The sequence below is a fragment of the Elgaria multicarinata genome, chromosome 3 (genome assembly GCF_023053635.1).
Source record: "Elgaria multicarinata webbii isolate HBS135686 ecotype San Diego chromosome 3, rElgMul1.1.pri, whole genome shotgun sequence".
Lineage (NCBI taxonomy): Eukaryota > Metazoa > Chordata > Lepidosauria > Squamata > Anguidae > Elgaria > Elgaria multicarinata.
The window spans coordinates 161,040,878-161,059,246 of NC_086173.1; positions in this window are offsets into that span (position 1 = coordinate 161,040,878).

An 18,369-nucleotide genomic window follows, 5' to 3' on the forward strand; every position below is an offset into this window, starting at 1 on the left:
ACAGATACATTGAACCCCAACACCAGCAAACTAATACAAAGTTTCACTAACATACGTCACCCAGCCATGGAGTCCACCAGCTCAGAACAAAGGCCCATTTTCAAAAGTATCCCTTTATAGAAACTAAACTACTCTTTCCCTCCCTCCAGTTTCCGCCCCCCCCCCCCCCCGTGAGGTATTTCGCACTTCTCCTGGATGCTAATTTCTCAAGGAAGCTCGGCCTGGACAGAGCAGAGCCAGGAGGTGCCCAAACGCCCACGGGCAGCTGGTGATTATCTCTCTCTTCCTAAAATCAACGACAGGACATTTACATTTCTTTTTAAAAACAGCAATTCCATGTATGACTTAACCCCTTCCTTACAGTCGCTTGTTGTTTATTTTTTATGGAAATGCTGGGAACTTTTGTTAGCATTAGTGTCTCCATTTTTAAAAGGAAACTGTGAAGCATTTTGAAACATTTCGCCCATAGGATTGCATTGCAGAAAAGAAAAGGGGATAACTGTGTTGTTTTTGAAGCTATCTTTCTGAAACTTCTTGTGCTTAGAGAGTCATGGCTGGGGATCATTTTGAGCCTACTCTCAGCTCTCTGCATTGTGCGGTTCGCTTGCTAGAATTTTTAAAAAATCCAGCGGGAAAAATACCTTTTCCGAAGGGCTGAGGGGCAGAGTCAACTCCCGGTCATGATCACATGATCCCAAAGTTGGAGGAGGGGATAGGCAAAACAAGTAACTTGGGATTCTGGGAACTTCTCTTTCTTATTCTGAACGGACTTTTCCAAGTGTTTTTTAAAACAGTAGCCCCACCAAATGCACAAACACAACCTGAAATCATATACTAAGCCAATAATAAGAGAGCACTGCTACCCACCCTAACTTTGGGGAACACCTGAAAAGATGTGGTGCAAGGGGATGAGCTCCCCTAGGGCATGCCATGTGGATGTGCCCTCACTCTTTCCTGTACTTGGAGGGCCATCAGAGCCCTCCAAAGAGAGTAACCCGGTGGAGCAATGCCTATCATGAGTTGAAGTGAGAGCTTTGCTTCTTAAGACTGGGTCTCAGAGCCCTCGTGGTGGAGAAATGCCTTTCATGAGTTGAACTGAGAGCGTTGCTTCTTAAAAGAGTGGTGTCACTAGGACCAGTCAAATTGGCAGATGCTTCCCCCTCCCCTGGGCATGTTCCCCTCTTACTGGTAAAAGACAGATATAGCCTTTTTAAAAAAGTTCTTCTTGTTGTTTATTCAGCAGCACTGCTGCTTTTAATTCCACCCCTCCTTCGTTTATTTATTTATTTATTCCATTTTATATGCATTACTGGCTTATCCTTGGCTCACTTCCTTATGCCCCCAGAAATGTCTGCTGCCTGCCTGCCTTCCCTCCCTCCTCCCCTGCCCGCCTCGCACGGATGGTTTGTGTCTGGCTTTGACTCAGGGGAGAAGTCCTTCCTGCGCTCACTTGGAGTTTTGGAAATTCCAAATCCATTTTTCAAGTGTGGAAGAAGATTCATATTAGGTTGATGATCTCTACTCCCCAATTCATGGCATGTTGGGATTTCCTTTGAAATGGCCCCATTGAGCTGTCTGCAGGCTTAAGCCCCACCAAAAACCAGGGGATGGTGGGATTGCCTTGTACCTTGGCATGATTGTGGGTCTAGATGGCATCTGTGAGTGTGCCCACTTCTCTTTTTTTTATCTGTCCAAATGTCAGAGAACAGTCCACGTCTGCAAATGGGGTGCCCGATTTTCATAAATTCCCCAAAAATCAGGGAATGTTGCGACTGCCTTGAGTCTTGGCATGCATGTGTATTCCTGGATAAGCTGTCATGGTGGTGAGTTTGAGGTTTCTAATGTGCAAATTGACGGAGCTATCGAAAGGGGTGTGAATGGGGTGCCCGATATTCATAAATTCCCCAAAAATCAGGGGATGATGGGACTGCCTTGAGTCTTGGCATGTGTGTGTATCCCTGGATAAGCTGTCATGGTGGTGAGTTTGAGGTTTCTACCGTGCATATTGACGGAGCTATCGAAAGGGGTGTGAATGGGGTGCCCGATTTTCAAAAATTCCCCAAAAATCAGGGGATGATGGGATTGCCTTGAGTCTTGGCATGCGTGTGTATACCTCCATGAGGTGTCACAGTGCCAAACCTGAGGTTTCTAACTTTCACAGAAAAAAAGTTGTATACTTTTTTAGCTTAATGCAAGCCTATGGGGGGAGAAAAACGGAGCTCCGATCCGGATCCGGAGCTCCGCAGCGGAGCGGAGCGGACATAGGCGGAGTGGGGGTGGAGCGGAGCAGCCCGATCCGCAAATCATGGATTTGGAAGAGAAGCGGAGCGGGGGGTCCGTGCACACCCCTATTGGTTATTTCTCGGTTGGACTACTGCAACCTTCTTCTCACTGGCCTTCCTTCTTCTCACATCAGTCCGTTTGTTTCTGTTCACCACTCTGCTGCTAAGATCATCTTCTTGGCTCGCCGCTCTGACCATGTCACTCCACTTCTGAAATCTCTTCATTGGCTTCCAATTCACTTCAGAATCCAATATAAACTTCTCCTGTTGACCTACAAAGCTTTTCACTGTCTAGCTCCTTCCTATCTCTCCTTTCTCATCTCACATGCTCTTCGCTCCTCTGATGCCATGTTTCTCACCTGCCCAAGGGTCTCTACTTCCCTTGCTCAGCTTCGTCCATTTTCTTCTTCTGCCCCTTACGCCTGGAACACTCTTCCAGAACATTTGAGAACTACAAGTTCAACCGCAGCTTTTAAAGCTCAGCTAAAAATTTTTCTTTTTCCTAAAGCTTTTAAAACTTGATTTTGTTCTGACTTTATACTGTTAGTTTTACCCTACCCAGTGCCTGTTTACCCTACCCCGTGCCTGTTTACATTCTCTTCCCCTCCTTATTGTTTTATTATGATTTTATTAGAATGTAAGCCTATGCGGCAGGGTCTTGCTATTTACTGTTTTACTCTGTACAGCACCATGTACATTGATGGTGCTATATAAATAAATAAATAAATAAATAAATAAATAATAATAATAATGTTAAGTTTTGGGCTGTCCCCATAGCTTTTTTCACAGCAGGAGCATTTAAAGGGTTTCCCCCTTGTATGACACCTTGGATCAGCTACGAGATTTTGTTTTTGGAAGCTCTTTCCACATTCTGTACACATATATATTTCCTCCCCAGAATGAATTTGTTGATGGTGTCTTGTAAGTTGTGAGGTCCGTGTGAAGCTCATTGTACACTCCAAACCAGTATGACTTTCTCCCTCAGTGTCAAGCACTGGAGCTTTTACAATTGGTTTAATCAGACAGTCTCTTTTCACAGACTCTGAGCTTTGACTGGGTTTCTCTGCCGTGTGGATTCTCAAATGAGCATCCAGGTGCTTTCTGTGTCCCTTTCCTGTTTGTTCTTCTTGTTCAAGGTGGACCCCACTCTGAGTTGTAATGGATTTGTCTTTCTATTTTGTATAGTTTCCCCTGTTCCTTCTGGATCTATCCTGATCGCTCAAGTCCTCTTCCAACACTCCACCCTTCGTTCCTCCTTGTGATGTGCTAAGATGTTCTTTCTTATCCTCACTCTCCTGCACAGAATCTGGTGGGAAAAATAAGAGAAAACAATGAGAGCGGTGTAGTGCTGTAGTTCCGGTTCTGAATCCAAAAACTAAAGTGGGCTCGGGTTCAGACCAAAGCAGCCTGGATCTGAATCGGATCCGTCTCAGTCCAAAGCAGGTTGAATCAATGTGTATTGCTGAAGGCCAGGCAGCCTGTCTGGGTAATGTAAGGATTTGTGTGAGAATAGAAAGGAGGAGAGGAGGAGTTGGGAAGAGAGAACTGAGCCTTGGCTAGAGACATCTCTAGTAGGCATGTGCTCCACTCCGATTAGGAGCGGAGAAGCAGTAGTGAATTGGCCTGCTCCGCCTTACTCAGAGGCGGAGTAGAAGCGGACCGCGGACCCCTAGAAGCAAGGCGAAGAGAAGCGGCCATTTTTCGGAACTCCTCTTTCAGGCGGAGCGCTCCGATCGCCATCTTGAAAACATTTCGCCCATAGGATTGCATTGCGGGAAATAATCGCGGATAACTGGGTTGTTTTTAAAGCTATCGTTCTGAAAATTCTTCTGCTCAGAGAGTGGTGGATGGGGGTCATTTTGAGACTACTCTCAGCTCTCTGCGTCATGCGGGTTGCATGCTAGAATTTTTTAAAAATCGGGTAAACAAACGGACAGCGTGGGTCAAACGGCGGTTTTCGCCCTAGGATTGCATTGAGGAAAAGAATTGGGGATAACTGGGTTGTTTTTGAAGCTATCTTTCTGAAAATTATTGTGCACAGAGAGTCATGGATGGGGGTCATTTTGAGACTACTCTCACCTCTCTGCGTGGTGCGGGTCGCGCGCTAGAACTTTTTAACAATTGGCGGGAAAAATACCTTTTTCAAAGGGCTGAGGGGCAGAGTCAGCTCCCGGTCATGACGATCCCAAAGTTGGAGGAGGGCATAGGCAAAACGGATAACTTGGGATTCTGGGAAACTTCTCTTTCTTAATCTGAACAGACTTTTCCCAGTGTTTTATAACACAGTAGCCCCACCAAATGCACAAACACAACCTGAAATCATATACTAAGCCAATAATAAGAGATAGAAACACAGCACTGCTACCCACCCTAACTTTGGGGAACAACTGAAAAGATGTGGTGCAAGGGGATGAGCTCCCCTAGGGCATCTCATTGTGGACGTGCCCCCACTCTCTCCTGTACTGGAAGGCCATCAGAGCCTTCCAAAGAGAGTAACCTGGTGGAGCAATGCCTATCATGAGTCGAAGTGAGCGTTCTACTTCCCTTAGTGGTGGAGCAATGCCTATTATGAGTTGAAGTGAGCGTTTACTTCTCAGAGCTCTTGGTGAAGCAATGGCTTTCTTGAGCTGAACTGGCAGCTGCTTCCCTCTCCCCCGGGCACGTCCCCCTATTACTGGTAAAAGACAGATATAGCCTTTTTTAAAAAGTTCTTCTTGTTGTTTATTCAGCAACACTGCTGCTTTTAATTCCACCCCTCCTTTGTTTACTTATTTATTTATTCCATTTTATATGAATTACTGGCTTATCCTTGGCTCACTTCCTTATGCCCCCAGAAATGCCAGCTGCATGCCTGCCTGCCTTCCCTCCCTCCTCCCCTGCCCACCTCGCAGGGATGTTGTGTGTGTCTGGCTTTGACTCAGGGGAGAAGTCCTTCCTATGCTCACTTGGAGTTTTGGAAGTTCCAAATTTTGCAGGTTTAAGCCCCGCCAAAAAACAGGGCATGATGGGACTGCCTTGAGTCTCGGCGTGCGGCGTATGTATCTCTGGATAAGCTGTCATGGTGGTGAGTTTGAGGGGTTTTTTTAACGTGCAAATTGACGGAGCTATTGGAAAGGGGTGTGAATGGGTGTTGGATTTTCATAAATTCCCCAAAAATCAGGGGATGATGGGACTGCCTTAAGTCTCAGCGTGCATATGTATCCCTGGATAAGCTTTCATGGTGGTGAGTTTGAGGTTTCTAACGTGCAAATTGACGGAGCTATGGAAAGGGGTGTGAATGGGGTGCCCGATTTTCAAAAATTCCCCAAAAATCAGGGGATGATGGGATTCCCTTGAAACCTGGCGTGCATGTGTATACCCCCATGAGGTGTCATGGTGCCAAACATGAGGTTTCTAACTTGAACAGAAAAAAAGTTGTTTACTTTTTTAGCTTTCAATGCAAGCCTATGGGGGGGGGGGAAACGGAGCTCTGATCCAGATCCAGAGCTCCGAGCGGAGCGGAGCGGAAGTGGGCGGAGCGGGGGCAGGGCGAAGTGGCCCGCTCCAAAAATCACAGATCTGCAAGTGAAGCGGAGCGGGGGGTCCGTGCACACCCCTAATCTCTAGGGCCTGCCATAGGGCTGAATGTTTAACCCAGCAGTCTCCAATCACAGTGGTGGAGGAGGGGTTGTCTATAATAGGACGTTCCGCTTTTCTTTCCCAGTGTGAGCGAGAGTTAGAAGGAGGAGGAGAGTTCTGTATTATTGGATTGTGCTAGTGCAGCTTGACTTGAATTTCCCAGCCCTTCTCAATTCCATTTTTTTGTTCTTTTCTTTCCCTTAAACCCTTCTTTAAGATTCCTTGCATTGTTTACCGTTTGTTCTTCACACACGTGTTCCTGCCCTTCTGAATTAATATTCCTTCACTTCCAATATTCATAAAATCATAGAATCATAGAATAGTAGAGTTGGAAGGGGCCTATAAGGCCATCGAGTCCAACCCCCGACTCAATGCATGAATCCACCCTAAAGAATCCCTGATGGATGGCTGCCCAGCTGCCTCTTGAATCACTCTAGTGTGGGAGAGACTATAACTTCCCTAGGTAACTGATTCCACTGTCATACTACTTTTGTTTTTCTATATTCTATTTTTTTTTTAAAAAAAGCTTTTCTCCTTTGTTAGGTTTCAGATAAATAGTTAGTGTTATGGTTACATTCCCATCCTTTAGTTGTTTAGTTAATTAGTTGTAGTTTTTCTGTATCTGCTTTCTTTTGGACTTTTGCGTGTCTGTGTGTATGCTCTTTGTGGTTTAACCCCTGTTCTACCACTCTGCCATCTTATGTCATCCAGGCCATCCTGCATGCTTCCTACACTGCCAGCAGGACCGTACCAGCCTTGAATATTCCCAGCTTGGTACTGGCTGGCTGCTGGTGCTACTGGTGGCTATGACTGAACTCCCTGTAAGATGTCCCTTATTTTATATTTTTTGAGGAAATGCTGGGAACTTTGTCCCCATGGCAGAAGACTTTGGCCCTGTTCAGAAGACACCTAAAACCACAGCTGTAACTACATTGACTAAGGCAAAAAGCCTTATTCACCATGGTTAAAGCAGTGGTTGTACATCTGAACAGGTCCAGTTGCTTTCTTTTACCTGTGGCAACAGCCTGTTGCATGTTTGATGATGTGTACATGCATTGACCATAAGAAGAATATGCTCAGATTAGTCTATACGTATTTAAAAGAACAGTAAATAAAACTTTCCTTTTCTTTTACACATGGGGGCGGGGGAAAGGCTGCAAACGAGCAGGCGGCTAATACAACTCCTCTATTAGGAAGGGCTTCACTGTTCAGCTATTTAATTTAGAAGAAATGCTTCTAAATTATCCTTTTTGAACAAGGATATAACTTGTTCAAAAAGAACAGAAGAAATAGAAAGGGAGGTGGAGTTGCACTATATGTTAAAAATACCTATCCCTGCACAGAAATACAGGCGGATCAGACTGGGAGCCCCATCGAGAGCATCTGGATTAAAATAAATGGGGCAAGGAATAAAAAGAACATGATAATCGGAGTCTACTACTGACCACCCAATCAAGGAGAAGACAAGGATGAAACTTTTGAGAAACAAATTGCCAGTGTTTCAAGGAAGTGTGATGTAGTAGTGATGGGGGACTTCAATTACCCTGATATCTGTTGGGAGACCAATACTGCCAAAAGTGGCCCTTCCAAGAAATTCCTGACATGTGTGGGTGATAACTTTTGCCTACAGAAAGTGGAGGAAGGAACTAGAGCATTGGCAATCCTTGACTTGATATTGACCAATAGGGATGACTTAGTGGATAAAGTGGCAGTTACGGGAACTCTGGGGGAAAGTGACCACATCATACTTGAATTCTTGATTATGAAGGAGACAAAAGTTGAGTGTAGCCATACACGTACTCTGGATTTTAGAAAAGCTGATTTTAATAAACTCAGAACTATGATAAGTAAGGTCCCATGGCAAATGAGCCTAATGAGAAAAGGAGTGCAGGATGGGTGGGAGTATTTAAAAAAGGAAATTTTAAAGGCACAGTTACAAACAATTCCAACAAGGAGAAAAGATAGAAGTCAACAGAGGAAACCAATGTGGCTCCACAAAAAGCTTAGAGATGACCTGAAAACAAAAAGGGATACATATAGGAAGTGGAAGGAAGGCCAGGCTACAATAGAAGAATATAGACAAGTGGCGCAGAAGTGCCGAAATGGCATCAGGAAGGCTAAAGCTCAGAATGAGCTGAGATTAGCGAGGGATGCTAAAAGCAATAAAAAGGCTTTCTTCAGATATGTGAGTAGTAAAAGACAGAGGAAAGAAATGGTGGTTCAACTGCTTAAGAAGGATGGCAAATTGATAACAGATGACAAAGAAGAAAAATGAGTTAAGGGAGTCTTATATAACCTACAGAAGATCGGGCTACAATTATCTCCCTTCGACCTATTTTCAGCTAAAAAAGCAATATAAGTCCCTCATAGCCCAAAAAAGACGCCAAGCTGAACGAAATTCCTGGTCCCTGCTGTTAAATGCCTCCTTGAATAATGATTCAAAAATGTTTTGGCAGATTGTGTCGGGCGCCTTACGATCCAACTGCCAAGCACCTAGTTGCACAATTCCAGCTCAGGTCTGGGAGGATCATTTCAGAGCCATTTTTACCGACCCAGACACTATACAATCAGCTCAGGCTGATATGCAGGATGTCACTTTCTCTTCCCTCCCCCCCTGGAATTCAGTCTCTAAGGAGGAAGTGATCGAATTAATCCAACAACTTAAAGGGGGTAAGGCACCCGGCATAGATTTTATCCCTGCTGAATTTATTAAAATCAATCAGGATTGGTGGGCCCCTTTGTTAGCCGCTCTTTTTACCGTTATAAATCAATCTGGCAAAATCCCTGACAGTTGGAGACACGCAATTGTGGTTCCGATATACAAAAAGGGACATCCAAAAGATCCTGGGAATTTTAGACCTATCAGCCTCCTCTCAATAATAGGCAAGCTCTATGCTCGATTTCTATCTAATAGACTAACTGACATCCTCGAGGCCAATAATGTTGTCACAGAAGCCCAAGCTGCCTTTAGAAAGAATTACTCCACTTCTGATCATGGTCTGATTCTTTTTCACTTAGCGGAGAAACATCTTAAGTTTCTACGTAGCAAACTGTTTGTCGCCTTCATGGATCTGAAGTCTGCTTTTGACTCAATCCCTAGAACTAAACTATGGGAGAAATTAGATAAAATCCTGGTGGACAAAAGACTTCTTAATCTTATAATGGTTCTATACTGCGACAGCAGGATGCAAGTTAGATGTGGCACACAGGGACAGCTTTCAAATGAAATTCCTATGTCTAGAGGAGTAAGACAGGGCTGTATCCTCACACCTACATTATTTAACTTATATATAAATGATATTGAGGAGGCCCTGTCTGACCATGAAGGACACTTGCCCAAACTTGGCGCAAGGAAAATTCCTATTCTACTTTACGCAGACGATGCTGTTATTCTCTCCCGCTCTAGACCTGGTTTGAAAGATCTTTTAATGAAATTCTCCAACTTTTGTTTGACCAACGAACTGAAAATTAATTTTGAGAAATCTAAAGTCATGGTCTTTGAAAATAGATTTTCTGAACGTCGGTGGTCCTTTGATGGGCATATCCTGGAACAGGTGAAAATTTTCTCTTACCTGGGGCTGTTATTCCATCATACCCTGTCCTGGAGTGCCCATAGATCGGCCACCCTTAATAAAGCTTCAGTCAGTTCAGCTGCAATAACACGCTTTTTCTTTACTAAAGGGGGAATGTTTATACCGTCTGCCATCAAAGTGTTTAATGCCAAGTCTGCAGCCCAGCTTTTATATGCCTCCAATATCTGGATAGGGGGTTTAACATCTGAGATAGATAGGCTGCAGACAAGGTTTTTGAGGACCCTTCTTCAACTCCCAAAGTGTGTCCCTAATTCTGTACTTTTGTTGGAAACTGGGGAAAGCTCTCTTTCGCTTAGGGCTTGGTGGTCTGCCTTTAAATTTTGGATGGAAGTTAGTCTTTTTGGGAGGGGCTCAGGTCTGCTGCCCTGTCTGGCTCAGGACAACTATGTGAACAGCTGGTCCAGGCTTCTTGCCAGGAAGGCAGCTTCAATAGGTCTCTCCTCTTCCCTCCTCCTTAATCTGGGCTTGAATTTTGCTTTCAAAGCTGTCAAACAAAGACTGTGGGATATAGCCTTCTGCGACTTACGTGTTCGCTCTCATGTTTCTTGCTCTCCCAGTGCATTGCACGTTCATTACGTTGGGCCTCTTCAGCTGGCTGACTATCTAAAGAACTTGTCGTTCGCTAAATATCGTATTGCCTTCTCCAAGGCCAGATGCAATGTTTATTCTATTGAATTACTTCAGGGCAGATATGCTGGTGTCCCTTATCAGGAACAACGATGCCCCTGTAGGAATACAGAAGTGGAGACGATGGAGCATATCCTTCTGTCCTGTAGCTTTTATAATCAGGCCCACCATCTTATGATCACCCCATTGTTGAGCAAACTGTCCAGAAGTTCAGGCAAATTTTATGTTAAGTTTCTGTTGGAAGATAAGTCCTCAAGAGTAACTTTGGCTGTTGCTAAATTTCTTACAGTGGCAGCCAGGATTAGAGCTCTTTGTGTATTAGACCAAAGTTGACAATAGCTCTAACTGTATGATTTCATGTCTGATTCTTGTGTTTGTTTGTTTGTTTCTTTTCTTTTTATGGATCTATGGATCGCAATAAAGAAAGTATGAGTATGAGTACAAAGAAAAGGCTGAAGTGCTCAATTCCTACTTTGCCTCATTCTTCTCCCAAAAGCAGGTCTATGACCCCCATGGAAAAAGTGAAGCAGAAGTTGAGGGGGCAGGATTACAGTTTGAGATTGATAAACAAATGGTCAAAGAACACCAAATTTCCTTGAATGAGTTCAAATCTCCAGGGCCCGATGAATTGCATCCTAGAGTAATGAAGGAGCTAGCGGAAGAACTCTCAGAACCTTTGTCTATTACCTTTGCAAAATCATGGAAGACGGGTGAGGTGCCAGACGACTGGAGGAGGGCTAACGTTGTCCCTATCTTCAAAAAGGGCAAAAAGGAGGAACCTGGGAACTACAGACCAGTCAGTCTGACATCCATCCCAGGGAAGATTCTGGAGCAGATTATAAAGAAGTCAATCTGTAAACACCTTGAAATCAATGCGGTTATCACTAGAAGCCAACATGGATTTGTCAAGAACAAGTCCTGTCAGACAAATTTGATCTCATTTTTTGATAAGGTAACCTACCTTGTGGACCGTGGGAACGCTGTGGACGTCATATATCTTGACTTCAGCAAAGCTTTTGACAAAGTACCACATGACATTCTGATTAACAAACTAGCTAAATGGAACAACTATTAGGTGGATTCACAGTTGGCTACAGAATCGGACTCAAAGAGTACTTATCAATGGAACCTTCTCAAACTGGGGAGAGTCAATGAGTGGGGTACTGCAGGGCTCAGTCCTGGATCCAGTGCTCTTCAACATTTTTATTAATGATTTGGATGAGGAGGTGCAGGGAACGATGATCAAATTCGCAGATGACACAAAATTGGGTGGGATAGCTAATACCTTGGAAGACAGAAACAAACTTCAAAATGATCTTGATAGGCTGGAGTGGTGGGCTGAAAACAACAGGATGAAATTTAATAGAGATAAATGCCAAGTTCTACATTTAGGAAATAGAAACCAAAGGCACAGTTACATGATGGGGGATACTTGGCTCAGCAATACTACAAATGAGAAGGATTTTGGAATTGTTGTAGATCGCAAGCTGAATATGAGCCAACAGTGTGATATGGCTGCAAGAAAGGCAAATGCTATTTTGGGCTGCATTAATAGAAGTATGGCTTCCAAATCACGTGAGGTACTGGTTCCTCTCTATTCGGCCCTGGTAAGGCCTCATCTAGAGTATTGCATCCAGTTCTGGGCTCCACAATTCAAGAAGGACGCAGAGAAGCTGGAGCGTGTTCAGAGGAGGGCAACCAGGATGATCAGAGGTCTGGAAACAAAGCCCTATGAAGAGAGACTGAAAGAACTGGGCCTGTTTAGCCTGGAGAAGAGAAGATTGAGGGGAGACATGAGAGCACTCTTCAAATACTTAAAAGGTTGTCACACAGAGGAGGGCCAGGATCTCTTCTCGATCCTCCCAGAGTGCAGGACATGGAATAACGGGCTCAAGTTAAAGGAAGCCAGATTCCAGCTGGACATCAGGAAAAACTTCCTGACTGTTAGAGCAGTGCGACAATGGAATCAGTGACCTAGGGAGGTTGTGGGCTCTCCCACACTAGAGGCCTTCAAGAGGCAACTGGACAAGCATCTGTTGGGGATGCTTTAGGGTGGATTCCTGCATTGAGCAGGGGGTTGGACTCGATGGCCTTGTAGGCCCCTTCCAACTCTGCTATTCTATGATTCTATGATTCTAATAAGCGAGAATTTTATGCAATGATATGGACTGGAGAAAATGGAGCAGTGCAATAAATAAGCATGAATTCTTTCCCTTGTATTGAGCTTTTGCAGCCAAAGAGAGCTTTCTCTTTTTTCCCCCCTTAATGAGATGAGCCTCAAATTATTCCTTGAAGCTAAACAATGGCAGTTTTAAGACAGAGAAAAGGAAAGTACTAGGTGGTGTGTGTGTGTTTTGCAATTCAAAGTAAATGAGATTAGTGCAAGTGATCTCCTTTTCATCACATTAAACACCTTCTAATAAGGATCTCTAATCCCCTGTGCATCTTGCCAGGTTTCTTTTTACCTTTTGGTTTAGATTTTGAGGAAAGGAAACTTTAGGCATACATAACACAAAAGGCACTGGAACAAACTGTCTGAAATAGGGCAAATTAGTCACAGTCATAAGGACTGCTAGGTCACCAGATTCCATGCACTTCGGTGGAAGCACAAAAGAATAGCTCTTTGTTTAGACAAATTGTCTTGACAAAAGCAAATTTTACCTGTGGCTAGCACAAAAAAACAATTGTACATAAATGGCTGAAATTTGGCAGTAAAATCAATCATAGGGGCTGCCAGGTCTCCAAATTTCATGCATTTATTATAAAAACTCAGAAAAGATAATGGACAATTCTGTTTTCCAATGTAAATGAATGGTTATTTGTAAAAATATAAACAATTCTGGTTTCTGAGAAACAAAAGCAGGTTGGATAACATGGGAATCCATCAAAAGCAGATGAAGATTGAATTGAAAGCTCCAAGTCACCCTCCAAAGTGGATTGGGGCAGGTGTCCATGTAAAGCCCTAGAAAACATTGTATCTTTGAGAGTTGCAAAGTAGGGGGAGAAATTGTAGGAAAATGCATTTTGTTGTTTATTTGTTCAGTAGCTTCCGAATCTTCATGACTTCATGGATCAGCCTAGGCAACAGCTTTCTGTCGGCCGTCGCCACCCCGAGCTCCCCCAAGGTCGAGTGCATAGCCATTTGTAAATTTCCTCTTGCTTCTTTTCTTTCCTGATGGGCAATATGTTGCATTTACAATTGAGATTTGTTTCCACCTTGCCTGACAAAAATTCAGCAGTCATTTTGTGATTTTCATTGGAAAGATCATACAAGTAGAAAACCTAGCATTTTCAGGAGTTTTTTCCTATCTCCATCTCAAGTTTGCCAATGCTGCTACCCAACCATGCTCCCTGAGTGTGTTCATCTGCCTGATGGATGAAGCAAAATCTTTGAATCCTCTTTTTGTACACTATGTATGTCTCTCATTTCTTATTTGGATCAATAACTACTTGGAGTAGGGAGTTGATTGGGAGGCCCATTGCTTTCCCCACAAAGAATGGGATCTTCTAATTCCTTCTCTCAACTAGTTCCCTTCCTGGTGACGTATGTGGTCCAAGCAATTCTTTCACCCTATATTTCTCCCCATCATCCACCTTTTCTTCTTTTGGAGAAGTAAACCACAGCAGCACAGATCAACTTGGCAGTTTTTCCATTAAGAAAGTTAGAATGCTGTATTATGTATTAAGAAAAAGTCAATAGAATTGAGGTAGCTTTACCTGACCGCTTTTGGGGATCAACCTACTCTTGATAGGCTATCTCTGTCTAACTACCGACCTGTCTCTTTGTTGCCTTTTGTTTCAAAGATCCTGGAGCGTGTGGTCTACTCTCGCTGTCTTGACTTTCTTACTAGTAACTCTGCTCTAGATCCTTTTCAATCCGGATTCCGTCCTTTGCATTCCACTGAAACAGCCCTTACTAAGATTACCAATGATCTTCTTATTGCTAAGTCTAAAGGCCTTTATTCCATTCCTATTCTCCTTGATCTAACTGCAGCCTTTGACACGGTTGATCATGATCTTCTCTTAGATTCCCTTCATGACCTTGGACTTCGTGGCTCTGTCTATAACTGGTTTGCCTCCTATCTAGCGGGTCGCTCTTTCAGCGTGTTGGCTAATGGCAGCTCGTCTTCCTCTTTTCCCCTTTCAGTAGGGGTTCCGCAAGGCTTGGTGCTTGGACCGTTGCTGTTTTCATTATACATGTTGCCCTTGGGCAAGCTTATTCAATCTCATGGCCTCCAATATCGTCTGTATGCCGATGATACACAATTATATCTTTCATCTCCAGAACTTTCTCCTGATGTTCACGATCGTATCTCGGCATGTCTCTCAGATATCTCAGCCTGGCTGCTTCATCGTCGTCTGAAACTAAATATGGCAAAGACTGAATTGCTTGTTTTTCCGCCTAAACCTTCTTCTCATCTTTCATTCTCTCTCACTGTCAATGATGTCACGCTTACTCCGGTCAAGGAAGCTCTCAGTCTTGGCTTCATATTTGACTCATCGCTCTCCTTTATTCCTCATATTGAGGCAGTAGCTAAATCCTGTCGTTTTTTCCTGTATAATATTGCCAGGATTCGACCATCTCTGTCTGTCTCTTCTGCCAAGATGCTTGTTCATGCACTGGTTATTTCCCGGTTGGACTACTGCAACCTTCTTCTCACTGGCCTTCCTTCTTCTCACATCAGTCCATTGGTTTCTGTCCACCACTCTGCCGCTAAGATCATCTTCCTGGCTCGCCGCTCTGACCATGTTACTCCACTTCTGAAATCTCTTCATTGGCTTCCAATTCACTTCAGAATCCAATATAAACTTCTCCTGTCGACCTTCAAAGCTTTTCATGGTCTAGCTCCTTCCTATCTCTCCTCTCTCATCTCACACTATTGCCCCGCTCGTGCTCTTCGCTCCTCTGATGCCATGTTTCTCGCCTGCCCAAGGGTCTCTACTTCCCTTGCTCGGCTTCGTCCATTTTCCTCTGCTGCCCCTTACGCCTGGAACGCTCTTCCGAAACATCTGAGATCCACAAGTTCAATCGCAGCTTTTAAAGCTCAGCTAAAAACTTTTCTTTTTCCTAAAGCTTTTAAAACTTGATGCTGCCTGGACTTTATACTGTTAGTTTTACCCTACCCTGTGCCTGTTTACCCTACCCAGTGCCTGTTTACATTCTCTTCCCCTCCTTATTGCTTTACTATGATTTTATTAGATTGTAAGCCTATGCGGCAGGGTCTTGCGATTTTCTGTTTTACTCTGTACAGCACCATGTACATTGATGGTGCTATATAAATAATAATAATAATAATAATAATAATAATAATAATAATAATAATAATAATCTTCAGAGAATGATGCTGCATCTCCTTGCGGAATAAAATCTTCTTCCTTCAATGTGTATTTCTGAAGGTTGTATTGGTCTCAGCATCTTCATCTTTCTGCTTCATTTCTGTACACCACGGCTCAACGTCAGGAATGGAAGAGCTCTCAGTTACCTCTGCAAGTTCTTCCTGAAGCTACAGAGAAGAGCACTTTCATTTTACAATGATCATGACTGATGATATAAGGCCTAACCCTGTCCTTTATTGTGTATTTTATGAAAGCTGATCTACTCTGATGCTGGAACCCCCTATGCCTGCAACATCTCCTTCTGCCCAAGTCTCTGGAATAGATGTATCTCCTCGGTGGATTGCAGTGTCAGAGTTTTCCAAGCACATCCTTACAATAGCAGAACTTTATTGATTCTCTCAGCACCCACTCACAACGCAAACACAGCCTCAGCCATTCAGAAACTCACACGCTCGGTTCATCCAACCAATCTCCCACAGCCAGCCCAGGACAATCACAGATGACAGCTTGTGGTTAGTCACCCTGGTGTCCGTGAATGCCGCCAGTAGGCTGATAAAGACAAACGATGGATGCTGGTAACTAGGCAACAGTTTAGTTTATTTATGGAACACAGGCAGTCAGAGGAGGAATGCTCTGATTTGAAGTTAACTCAGAAAGCAAAGTAAAGCAACAGTTCAGGATGATGGCTTACAGAGGAGTGAGTGTCCGGTCCGAAGTCTAGGGAGTTGGCAAAGTAGATAGTCGAGAGTCCAGTCCAGGGTCAGCGCAGCCAGCATTCAGCAAAGTCCAAACAACAGTCCAAAAGTCCAGAGGGCAAGAACAGGCAAGCGTAGTCACAAACCTGAGGTCAAACAGGAGTCCAGAGCAGATAGACGTAGTCATGGGATCCAGGAGTCAAGGCAGGAATCAGGAACCAGGATACAAGAAGCAAGGCACGGGGTCAAGAGATTCAGGAACAGAGGCTTTCGCCAGAAAGCTCAGATAATCTCTGACAAAGCTGCCTTGACTCACGGCTGCGTATTTATGCTGAGTCAAGGTGCTGAGTCACGGTGTTTCAGCTGTTCCTTGATTGCTTGGCGTTTCTGATAAAGGTGTCGTGACCGACGCCTAGTCTCTTTTTCTGCCCGCAATTGGCTAAAGGCAGGTATGTCCATCTCTCCCCCTGACCCCTCCTGAATAGTAGAGGTCTCTGCTGGCACTGAGCCCTCTGAGCTGGCAGAGGTCCCAGCTGGCATTGGGTCTTCCCTTTGGGGCTCTGCAGCAATCTCTGCCAATCCAGACTCCATGCTTTCTGAGCTGGGCCTCCTGGCACTGGGTCCAGCCTCCACCAACTCCTCCTCATCTCCTGATTCTATTTCTGTGCAGGGCATGACACTACTCCTCCCTCCATTATCCCCTTCCCCCGAACCCGGAGGGCCCGGCTTCCTGGGATAACGGTGGTGAAAATCATGAACCAAGAGTGGGGCATGGACATCTGAGGCGGGTTCCCATGATCACTCCTCAGGGCCATAGCCCACCCAGTCAATGAGATACTGGAGCCGGCCATGTTGTCTCCTAGAGTCCAAAACCTGCACCACCTCAAACTCATCTTCCCCATCCACGAGTACTGGAGCAGGAGGGGCCCCTGCCCCCAAGTCTGGCCTCACCCCGGTAGCCAGGACTAGCAAGGACCGATGGAAAACCGGGTGTATGCGCAGAGTCCAAGGAAGCTGTAACCGGAAGATGACTGGATTGACCTCCGCAGTGATCAGATATGGTCCCATAAAGTGGGCGTCCAGCTTCCGACACGGGCGTCGGAGAGGCAAATGTTGGGTAGACAGCCAGACCCGGTCCCCAATTTTTAAGGGAGGCCCTTCCTGCTGCTTCCGATCTGCCCCGGACTTGTATGCTTCCTTCACCACCTCCAACTGTTCCTGAAGCAGGGAGCGAGTGGCCTGCAATTCCCGCAGCCACTGGTCAGCGGCAGGGACCGCAGAGGAGGGAACGACCGCTGGGAACCACCGAGGATGTAACCCCCTGTTGCGAAAAAAGGGGTCTGCTGGGTCGAGGCATGGACAGAATTGTTGTAGGCAAACTCCGCCAATGGGAGCAGCTCTGCCCAGTCATCCTGCTGGTAGTTGGTATAACAGCGTAGGTACTGTTCCAACGTGCCGTTGGTTCGCTCAATCTGACCGTCCGTCTGGGGATGATACGCCGACAACATGTGGGCGGTGATGTCTAGGAGCTGGAGGAGACTCCTCCAGAATCATGCCGTGAACTGCACTCCACGGTCGGAGACAATTCCCTCTGGGAGGCCATGGTAGTGGAAAACCTGGTTGACGAAGAGCCTTGCTGTTTCTTTAGTGGTGGGCATCCCCACACATGGCACAAAATGGGCCATTTTCGAAAATAGATCGACCACCATGAAAATGGTGGTATGGCCTGCAGAAAGAGGGAGGTCGGTGATAAAATCCATAGAAATCACCTGCCAGGGCCCTGAAGGGGTCGCTAAGGGGTGCAGCAGCCCCGCCGTCCGCCCCCGGAGATCCTTTGCTTGATGACACACTGGGCAGCTTTGAACATAGCGGGCAACATCAGCGCGGACCCGAGGCCACCAAAACTCCCGAGTAAGGAGATGCAAAGTCTTGTACAATCCAAAGTGCCCGGCAGGTTTTGAATCATGACAAAGACAGAGCACAGTGTCCCTACAAGGCCCTCCCGGTACGTAGAGACGGCCACGATGATACAGGAGGCCGTCCTGCATGGAGAACAGAGTGGGAGGATCGTCCCCGGCATGCGCTGCCACCCAAGAGTCCTGACCCTGAAGGTCCCGAATCTGTTTGAGCAAAGTGGAAGCCACTGGCGCAGCCGCAAAATGCTCTGGATGCAGAATCATTGAACGCTGCTCCTCCCCCAGCTCCGTTGCATACTCG